The sequence below is a fragment of the Colobus angolensis genome, unplaced genomic scaffold (assembly GCF_000951035.1).
Source record: "Colobus angolensis palliatus isolate OR3802 unplaced genomic scaffold, Cang.pa_1.0 Scaffold503, whole genome shotgun sequence".
Taxonomy (NCBI): Eukaryota; Metazoa; Chordata; class Mammalia; order Primates; family Cercopithecidae; genus Colobus; species Colobus angolensis.
This window is the reverse complement of record NW_012118522.1, coordinates 98,748-110,706: the sequence shown is the minus strand read 5'-3', so window position 1 is coordinate 110,706 and position 11,959 is coordinate 98,748.

Sequence of the window (11,959 nt, the reverse complement as noted above, 5' to 3'; positions counted from 1 at the left end):
TTTATTCATAAAAGTTTCATACTCAAAGAATTCCAAACTTTTATGGAAAAGATCAAGGTTAAATAGATCACATTATATTCATAACAATGAAACAAATTTTCTGTTTACTTTTATTTTTGAATTTTATGAAATGCTTTTTCTGCATTTACTGAAATCTTCACGTGATTTTTTTCCTATGTTACTTGAATGTGGTGAATCTTTAAAAAAATGTTGAATGTTAATACAACTTTGTATGCGTGGTATAAATGTCATTGTATTATGATGCATTCTTTCTGTTGGGTTCAATTTGCTTAAGTTTTATATGCAATTACATTGACGAATATTACAGATGTTATGCTGAGCAGAATTTAGATACAACATATTTAATGCTGCATAACCCTGTTTATGCAAAGTTTAAGAACAAGTCAAAATAATCAATTGCAACAGAGGTCAGAACAACATTTGCCTCTGAGAGAGGGGTTAAAGGAACATTTTGAGGATACTGGAATAAATTATATCTTTATATGAGTCATGATTGCATAGCTGTACAATTTGTAAAAAGTTATTGGGCTCTCACTATAAAATTACTGCACTTCGGGTATTTTACCTAGTAACTGTGGGGCAGAAAGAATTAATCAGCATGCCTGTGTTTCTCAGAACCTGCACATTCCCAAGAAAGGCCTATCTTCAGGAATGGCCCTTGGTGTACTTTTGGGAAATGACTTCTGAGCCCTAGGAATATTGTGCTTGGTAAGATAGTTTTTATATGCCTGAGGCTTTAGGCAATGCTGTACCAGCTTGATCAAATAAGTTTACCTAACAATGTGATTTCTGGTTAATGTCTATGGGGATAGAGGCTGAGTGGCTGGTGCCTGAGAACAGAGGTCAGTTTGGAGGGTGTGGCATGTCTATGAGACTGACCCTCAGTAAAAACCCTAGGCAGCAAGGCTTGGTTGAGCCTCTCTGTTTGATAACACTTTGCGTGTATTGTCAGATATAATTTTGAGGAGCAGTAATTGCATTCTCACACGACTCCACTGACTGGGAACACCTGGAAGCTCATGCCCATTTTCTCCTGGACTTTGCCCATGTGCATTTTTCCCCTTGCTGATTTTGGTCTGTGTCCTTCTGCTGTAATAAATTGTAACTGTAAGTATAACAGCTTCCCCTGAGTTCTTTCTGTGTATCTTTCTAGTATATCACTGAAGTTGAATGTGATCTTGGAAACCCTAATACAATTGTCATATTTCACTAAAATGATGAGAAAGAAAGAAAGAAAGAAAGAAAGAAAGAAAGAAAGAAAGAAAGAAAGAAAGAAAGAAAGAAAGAAAAGAAAGAAAGAAAGAAAATAGTTTTAGAAGAATAAGTTAGAAAATGAAGAAGGAATCTGAGTGCCATAGTACATGCCTGTAATCCCAGCTACTGGGGTGCTGAGGCCAGAGGATCACTTGAGCCAGGAGTTCCAGGTCAGCCTGGGCAACATAGTTAGACCTTGTCTCCAAAAAAAAAAAGAAAAAAGAAAGAAGAAAGAAAGGAGGGAAGAAGCGAAGGAAGGAAGGAAAGGGAAGCAGGGAGGGAGGGAGGGAAGGGAGGAGGGAGGGGGGGAAGGAACGAAAGAAGAGAAAGGGAGGGAGGAGAAAGAGCTATATATTTAACTAGTATATGTATTTAGTTAATGTTCATAAAGCACTGTTAATGCAGAACAGAATAAGATCTGTAGATCCCATAATTATTATTGGTCTAATCATAAAGCTGGTGACAAGGAAGAATATGAGCCATGTGCTTAACTGATTTAGAAAGAAAGAAATGACTCCTAAAGGACAAAATATAGCAGCAGTTATGATTAAAGGGATTGGCTTAGAGTTTATTTTAGTTAGCTATTTATTTCTAGAAGGCCTACTTTGTTCTTACCAGGAATAGACAGGGATTGATTATAGGACACACATACACAAACACACACAGAGGTCATAGCTACAAAAATCTACTCATAATCGAGTTCTACAGTTTGCCCTGTGGAACCCACTTACAGGAAAAAGTGACCCTTCTTATCCATGAAGTTCACATTCTGAAAATGCTATGTTTGCCTTTTTTCTTTCTTTTCTTTTATTATTTATTTATTTATTTATTTATTTATTTATTTATTTATTTAGATATAGGATCCCTCTCTGTCTCTCAGGCCAGAGTGCGGAGTGCGGTGGTGTGATCACAACTTACTACAGCCAGAAACTCCTGGGCTCAAATGATCCTCCCACCTTAGCCTTCCAAGTAGCTAGGACTACAACACACACCATGATGTCCAGACAATTTTTACTTTTTTCCTAATATTTATTTCAATGGTTTTTGGAGTACAAGTGGTTTCTGGTTACGTGGATTAATTGCATAGTGGTGAAGTCTGAGATATTAGTGTTCCTATCACTCAAGCAGTTCACATTGTACCCAATACGTATTTTTTTATCCTTCATCTTCCTCACGCCCTCTCCCTTCAGAGTCTCCAAATCCCATTAAATCATCCTGTATACCTTTACTTACCCATGGCTTAGCTCCTACTTGTAAATGAGAACATACAGTATTTGGTTTTCCATTCCTGAGTTACTTCACTTAGAATAATGGCCTGCAGCTTCATCCAAGTTGATGCAAAACACATTATTTCAATCTTTTTAATAGCTGAGTAGTAGTATTTCATAATGTGTGTGTATGTATGTGTGTATATATATAATGTCTATATATGTGTGTGTGTATGTATATATGTGTGTATATATGTATGTGTGTGTGTGTGTGTGTGTATATATATATCACATTTTCTTTATCCACTTGTTTTTTGATGAGCATTTAGGTTGGTTGTATATCTATGCAATTGTAAATTGTGCTGCTATAAACATATGTGTGCAGGCATCTCTTTGATATAATGACTTCTTTTCCTTTGGGTAGACAGCCAGTAGTGAAATTGCTGAATTGAGTGGTAGGTCAATTTTTAGTGCTTTAGGAAATCTCCATACTGTTTTGCATACAGGTTGTACAAATTTACATTCTCACCAGCAGTGTATAAGTGTTCCCTTTTCACCACATCCATGCCTTCATCTATTGCTTTTATATCATTATCTTTTTAATAATGGCCATTCTTGCACAGGTAAGGTGGTATCTCATTGTGGTTTTAATTTGTATGTCCCTGATGACCAGTAATGTTGAGTATTATTTTTCATATGTTAGTTGGTCATCTGTATATCTTCTTTTGAAAAATGTATATTCATGTCGTTTGCCCTCATTTTGATGGGATTTTTTTTTTTTTTTCACTGATTCGAGTTCCTTGTAGATTCTGGATGTATGTCCTTTGTTGAATGCATAGTTTGAAAATACTTTCTTCCTCTCTGAGGGTTTTGTGTTTACTCTGTTAATTATTTATTTTGTTGTACAGAAGCTTTTTAGCTTAATTAATTCTCATTTATTTATATTTATTTTGTTTCATTTGCTTTTGGGGTCCTAGTCATGAATACATTTCCTAGGCAATGTTCAGATGAGTTTAATCTGGGTTTTCTTCTAAAATTTTTAAAGTTTCAGCTCTTAGATTTGAGTCTTTGATCTACCTTGAAGTGGTTTTTGTATAAGGTTTATTCCAGTTTTATTCTTCTTCATGTGGCTTGCCAGTTTTCCCAGCACCATTTATTAAGTAGGGTATCCTTTCCCCAGTTTATGTTTTTGTATGTTTTGTCAAAGATCGGTTGGCTGTAAGTATTTGGGATTTATTTATTGGCTCTCTATTCTGTTTCATTGGTTTATGTGTCTGTTTTGTGCCAGTACCATGCTGTTTTGGTTTCTGTAGCCTTGTAGTATAGTTTGAAGTGAAGTAACATGATGCCTCCAGATTTGTTCTTTTTGCTTAGTCTTGCTTTGGCTATGTGGGCTCTTTTTTTGTTTCACATGAATTTTAGAATTGTATTTTCTAATTCTGTGAAAAATGATGTTGGTATTTGGATGGGAATTGCATTGAATCTGTAAATTTATTTGGGCAGTGTGTTCATTTTCATGAGGTTAATTTTTCCAATCCATGAGCATGAGCTGTGTTTCCATTTGTTTGTGCTATGTATGACTTTTTTCAAACCATGTCATAATCTCAATAGATGTAGAAAAAGCATTCAATAAAATTCAGCATCTTTTATTATAAAAAACGCTCAACAAACTAGGCATAGAAGGGACATACCTCAAAATAATAAAAGCTGTATATGACTAACCCACAGCAAACATCATACTGAATGAGCAAATGCTGGAAGCATTTCCCCTGAGAACTGAAACAAGACAAGGATACTCACTTTCACCACATCTATTAACATAGCACTGGAAGTCCTATCCAGAGGAATCAGGCAAGAGAAAGAAATAAAGGGAATCCAAATTGGAAAAGAGAAATTCATCCTACCCCTGTGTGTCAATAATATAATCCTATACCTAGAAAACCCTGAGTACTCGTTCAAAATACTCCGAGATTAGATAAACTAATTCACTAAAGTCTTAGGCTACAAAGTCAATCAGCACAAATCAATAGCACTGCTATACACCAAAACAACCAAGCTATAAATCAAATCAAGAACTGAATTCATTTTACAATAGCAGTAAAAAAATAAAATAAAATACCTAGCAATTTACCTAACCAAGGAAGTGAAAGATCTCTACAAGAAGAATGTTTAAATGTGTTTTGTAGAGACTGGTCATACTAGGTTGTTGCTCAGCTGGTCTAGAACTCCTAACTTTAAGTAATCCAGATCCTCTGATCTCGGTCTCCCAAAGTCCTAGGGTTATAGACGTGAGCCACCACACCTGCTCAGAAAATACTATATTTTTGATCAAATATTTGGTTGCAGATACAGAACTCCATATGGTCGGCCAACTATATCTATGGAAAAAAAAATCTATGAATAAGTGAGCCCGTGCAGTTCCAACCCATCGTTGAAGGGTCAGCTAAATATAGTTGGACAAATAGACATACAAATGCATAGGACTATAATTTAAATATTGAAAACTATGGAGACACAGAGAAGATGCATATATTTCTACCAAAAAAGCACAAAGGTTACCCAAATAATAGGTGACGATCCATGTGCGTTGGTTCTGTTTGTCTCTTGAAAACTTATCAGTGAGCTAGAAGAGTCCTAGGAATGAGATTTCATTCATTATCAGTGACTGAACCGTCAACAAGGAAAGTAAACACACAGTGGCTTCATACAGCATCTTTCTGGCATAAACATCTGATGTTTATGGTGGTGGCAATTTAGATATTTTAAAGAGGACAGAATTAGCAGAGATAAGCGATATTGAAAATTTCATATCAGTACGGTAGAGAAGGCATTTCAACAGCTTTCTTTATACCTCATTCAGATATAAGAGTGTTGTGGGGCAAAATACTGTTATACAACACAATTTGAGATACTAATATGCTTGTTTACAAATAAAAATGCAGATACACGAAGTCAGAGCAAAACAAACACTATATATATAATGAAACAACCTTTCTAACATCACCTTATTTCACTATTTTCTAGAACTTTACCAGGTAGTGGCAACATAAAATTAAACAAGATAGACATGGCCCCTCCCTTCACAAAACTTACACACAATGGATGAGACAGAAGACTTAAAAAGCAATTTTAATTCATTGTATGCTATTGCATTAGAAGTGCCTTGACACGCATAGACTGGGAATAATTACAACTATTACTAAAACATGTAGCAGTAAAAGAAGGCAATTATCAAAACTAACATAAATAGGACATAAGTCCCTGGGAAATTCTTCAGAAGACTAAACACTAAAAATGGGGCTTATTCTATGATTGTGTTCAATTTTTTTATTTCATCCAAATGCTTTATATATATTTTAAAGCAGGAAGGTCAGCAAGCCTTCCCTGGAGAGTTCTGGCTAAGCTCTATTTGCACTATCATCAGAGAGGTAATGCTGTCATGCAGATGGCCCCCTGGTCTGGGCAGCTTGATGAAAGTGCCTTTGTGTACTAATTAACAAGCAAACAACTGTGCCAGTTGCTTTGATACATTTGAAACTTTCTGTTCTCAGACTTTTGATGAGGTGTTTATTCAGAAGCAATACCTGACTGCTTAATGGCCCCAGCATACCACTCCTAAAGGGCAGAGTTATATGAGATTGACAAAGATTCTTCTGTACGAAGGAAGATCATCAAGAAGCATAAGCCACACCACATTCAGGTAGTCCACTTTAGATCTCATTGATGGAAGAATAAAGTCTGTGACTATAAAGTGCAAATATTTCTTGGCAGTAACTCAATATATCTAGAGCTCACAGTTCTGTAATGAGCTGCCATACAAACTTGTTCTTTGATTCTGGGAGTGCCCAAATCTGTAGCAGTGTTTAAAAAAGCAAGGTTTCCAGGATCTTTACTCAAGTCTTAAGAAAATTAGTGGTAAAGTAGATGCTGGCACAGAGAGTAAATTAGAACATCAAATGATACCAGAATAATAAATGTTAAAGTGTATGCCAAATTATATTTAGCATGCAAAAGAAAAGATATGTTAATGAAGCCCAAAGCCCCAAACCCTTTTGTGCATATAATTGTGTGAAATGTAATGGGAGGAGCAAATGTTAGTAGCTTTTAAAAAATTTTCTTGACTGAGTGTAATGTAGATAGTATCAAGGCCATGAGATAAAATAACTACCCTTTTGATTTATAAATGCATCAAATTAAAGAAAATGACATTTTTAAAAATTAAAAATGACAAATCCTCAGGCATACATTTAGAAAGGCTCTTTGAATATTAGAAAGCTAGAGTTCTTCATCAGAACTAGTGGTTATGATGAGAAAGGAAAAAAACGATGTCAGTGTCTAACCCTACAACAGATTTGAAAAGTAGCCAATTTTTTTTAACCCTAAGGAGAATGTTTAAATTATCTCAAACTTGGCACTCTTGACATATGGACTGAATAATTCTTTCTTGCTTGAGACTCTCCTGTGTATTGTGCAATGCTTAGCAGTACTTCTGGCCTCTATTCACTAGATACTGGTAGTACTCCCCTAAGTTATAACAATCAGAAATGTCTAGAGACATTGCCGACTGTGTATGAGAGCAAAATTGCTTAGAGTTGCAAAACCAGTAAAAACTACTGGTTTTAATTAGAGACAAAGTACTTCAAATAGAGATAAGATGGTGCAGAATTTTTTCTGCTTGCTCCTTCCCTCCAGGTACAACTATAAACTCCTTTAACGACTTAACAGAAAACCAAGGATAAGTATAGTTAGTAAGAGGAAGAAAAAGGGTAGAGAGTCCAGGACTGGAGGAATGATGTAGAAGCACAACTCTTATAAAACCCTATCCAACAGAAGAAGACAACCCAAGCCCCATGCTTTCCACCTCCTGATCAAGCCACCCATGGTGGATCAGGTAAGCTCATTCTTTGCCAGGACCCAAAAATACAAGGTAGTAACCTACAAAACTAACAAGGAGAATCATTGATCCAAATGCCATGTTGACCGTGAGAGGTCAGGGAAAGGGTTCTCATTCCACAATGGGATTTTATCTAGAGACATTGCACAACTAGGGTGCACCAGACAACAGCAATGATATCCTGCTACAGCAAGGCACCTGGGCAGTGTTAGAGTGAAGATACTAGGAGATAGAACATGTAAACTTGAGGACAGATGAATAGAATTTACCCAACCTGAACAAATGAGAGAAAACAGACTAAAATCAAACAAACAGAAAGCACAGGCCTCAGGGACCCGTGGACAGTAACAAAATATCCATCATTATTATCATCAGAATTCTAGAAGGAGAGGAGAGAGTGGAGCTGAACATATGCAAACAAATAACAACTGAAACTTCCCAAATTTGTTGAAAGGCATAAGCCCACATATTCAAGAAGCTGAGCAAACTCTAACTGCATAAATTCATAGAAATCTATACAAAGACACATCATAATCATACTATGGAAGACAAAAAATTATGGAATAATCTTGAAAGAAGTCAGGGAAAAATTACTTATAAAGGGATAGCTATTCAAATAATAGCAGATTTCTCATCTGAAATGAAGGAGGCCATAAGGGTGTGCCACAACATCTCTCAAGTCGTGAAAGAACTGTCAACAACTAATTTGATACCTGGGAAACAATTCTTTAGAAATGAATGGAACATAAAGGCATTCTCAGAAGATAGAAAACTGACAAAATAATTTCTCACTAGCAGATCTAACCTTTAGGAAAGGCTAAAAGAAGTTCTTACAGAAACAAAATGAAAATTTTAAAAAATTTTGAAGCATCAAAAAAGAACAGAAAGAGTAGAATTATTGGTAAATATAATAAACTAGTGATAAATTATTGCTTAAAACATAGAAGGGTGGACACATTATTTTAAAGCATAATGTAGTCAAAATTTAGAGAATGAGATTGTGTCAGAACTAAGAAATGCCTCTTTGTAAATCCTACAAGATATAGCCTGATCTCTTTGGAAGAGAAATTAGTTATTTTTATAAAATTGAATCACCAAAAAAGAGATCACTGGGTTTCTTATTTCCAGGAAGAGCTAAATGAGTAAGATTTTGACCAAAGAAGTCTTCACTGAAATTTCAAAGCATTAACCATGATTGAGAGATTGGAAATAAAGACATCTGTGACCAACACATTCTGGCACAGACTGGATAGGGAAATGAGGTAAACAAGTCAACAATATTTGGCTCAAGGATAGCATAATAATGATGACAATGACATCTGTGTTTTTCATTTTATGCTCCAGAGACTTTGTAATTGTTGTCTTTATCTCTCAGAAAAGTATTTTATTTCTGAGCCAATCCTAGCTCCTCAGACTCTCTCCCACTTTCTGGTATCATAGCAGGGCTCTTGTATTATGTTACCTTGGGCTCAGGTTAGCCAATGGGAAGCACTTATGGTGCTTTATGGGGAAGGGGGAAAGAAACTAGGTTAACCTTTTCTCTCTCTTTGTCTTAGGTGGCTTCTCCAGCAGGCTCTGCCCTTGTAACTCCTCTTGATTGTAGCTACCTTTGTGCAGCTTTGCATGCTACCAGGTTATTTTGGATGACTTTGGACAGTGGGCTCCCCCTTTTTTATAATCTTTGAGCCTAAGGCAGTAGTGGTTTTCTGCTGTTGCTGTTCTCTGGGTTACCATTCTGTCCCTTGATTGACTCTCAGACGCTGAGTTACCACCTTTTGACCTCTGACAGTCAGATGCTCTTTCTTTCACTTATGAAAGTAATTCTCCAAATTAAATTCCCTAGATTGCAGACACTTACATTGTTTTTTGTTTTCCTAATTAAACCCTGACAGTGACACGTTAAAATCAAAAATCAGAAGCTGAATGAGTCTCTAGAGGTCATCAGGTTCAATTCACCTGTATTTTCCACAACACAAATGATTATTTTTCTTATTTTTCTTTTGACATATATTCAAATAAAAGTTGAAATGAGTAAGCATATTTATTAAAGTAAGAAAATGTAAAAGAGCATGACCTACTATTCCAAGACTTACTATTCCCATACTAGGATAAAGTTGACTGTCAAAACCCAAATTCAAATGCCTTGTCTGAATGAACTCATTCTATGCCAGGGCTGATAAATTCTGATGCCTGGAATGTCCACATCAAATCATCTCTATGGATTTTAGTAACTGTTTTTAATCACTCAAAGACCACCTCATACCCACATCTCACATCATGTGACTTCTACAAGAACAACAGAGATCCTTTGTTATTATGACTCAACTGATAAATAACTAAAATGTATACTGGCTTCTTTTTATAGTATTAATTTACTGAGTAGATGAACTAAAACATTGGAGTTTTAAAATATTCATTCCTAAATGAGCTACTTTGACAGCTTTGAAAAAAATAAACACATGAAAAAAGAATTTAAGAGCATACTGACCTACACCAAACCATATAATGGGGACATTCTACTTTGTACTGGGACAGAGAGCTGATAAAACTGATACTAAGGTGCTAACATAAGATCAGTCTGACTGTAGGTTTGTGAAAAGGTCTTAGTGAATAAAATACACTTAGAAAAATAAGCAAAATAACAAAAATGAGCTATAATTTTCTTAAAGATAGCATTTTCATATTAAGATGATCAAGATGACTGGTACATCACGGATAGCAGAATAGCTTTTGATATCTTTATCAGGCTATCCGTCTCCGTGTTCCAGACTTCTGGGATTAGGAAAAAAAAAAAGAAAGAAAGAAAAGAAAAGAAAAGTAATGACAACTATAACACTGGAATAGGTGGATTCTGTTGGTCAATTCTTCAGTGAGCTTTACTTTCCCTCACCTCACATCTTCTTAGAGACTTCTAATTACTCTTTATTGCTGTCTCTCATCCCCTCTCTTCTGTGTTGCAAATGTTAGTTCCATTTTGTCAGCATTTAACTGTTTGACTCCTCATTTTGAAAAACTCTCAAACCCTTCCTTGAACACATATTCCCATATGGTGACTAGCTACTGCCCTAGTTTTGTTCTTCCTGTAAACAGGCAAATTTTATTAAAAACATTTGTTTCAAACACCATCGCCATTTCCTCAACTTCTGTTCACTCTACAATTGGCTACAGTCTAGGTTCTTTCACTCTACTTTAATTAAACTGGATGTGGAAAATTATAATTATCTCTTTATTCCTACATTTATTAAATATTCAAGTGTCTTTACCTTACTTAAACTTTGGAAGCATTTGGTGCTGCTGACCCATCTCTAAATACTGAAATGCTTTGCCTTTGGTTTTCATTACATAATAATCTTCTTCTTCCTCTATCCTCTTCCTCTCTTCCTCCTCTCTCTCTTTCTCCCCACCCCCTCCTCTCTTTCTCTCTCTCTCTCTCTCTGTCTGTCTTTGGACATTTCTACTTAGATTTCTTTGAGATATCCTTTACCTCTACCTATTATGCAATTCCTGATGTTACTCCAGGGCCAACACAAGATTTTTTTTTTCCACTTCTCTGGGTAATTTACCCAGTTATTATCTGCTAGTTCAGGATTATTATATACAAACTAACTCATTTTCCACATTACCCTTCTCTCAAACAAAACCTCTCAGCTCCTGTATTTCTTATCTTCTACCACCTCACGCATTGCTTACAAAAATCATATGGATTCAACTACCCAAACCAGAAACCTGCACATAATATTTGACTCCTATTTTTCTTTCTCTCTTCAGTTACTAAGTCTCTTTGTATGAGCTTTGATTTTCTGGTAATAGGATTCCCTATTCTCTCCAATCCATCATCTTAGTTCAAGAACTGAATAAAACATAATTTTATGTATGAAAATCATTATCAATGCCATCTGTTCAGTGAAGCAAATCATGGGGGCCAATACTTCTTAAAACAATTTGTACCTAAGATGGTCTATCAAAGTTCTGCCATTCTTCATTTATCCAGGGTATTTGGTCTCTAGTTCTCCCTCAGAAATATCTTACACAACCTTCCCCCCAAATCTTATCTTGTTAACTGAAATTCAGTCTAATCAAGCTTAACCCAGCTGAGCATCTCTTGGCACACAAACTGAAGGGAGAGCAGGTGTTACCAAGTGCAACTCAAGCCAATGGGAACCAAAGCCAATGGCTCATCCTGAAATGGAAATCACAGCCTGTCTACAGAATGAACTCTAGTGAAGAGAGCATTAGAGTTACCTCTATCCATCGTTTGGTAATGGGGTTTTCTTTTTCTCCCTTCAGTCCCTCATTGAAGTTCTGTGTTCCATCTCTAAGTCATTTTCACCAATGACCTTAAGATCCTTCTATTCCATGTCCCAAAACTCTCATTTCTCTTTGTGGTTCACAAATATAACATTTCACGGATCTACTGCATAGACTTTGGATAACCTTTATTTGTATCACAAATGTACTTGACCTCCCAAACTTTGATTATTGCCTTAAAATATTAAATATTTCCCAGCATATGAATCAAACTTTTTTTGCTAAAGTTTATTTTTTTTTTTAAAGCAAAATACTGTTTTCGTGTATGTACTAC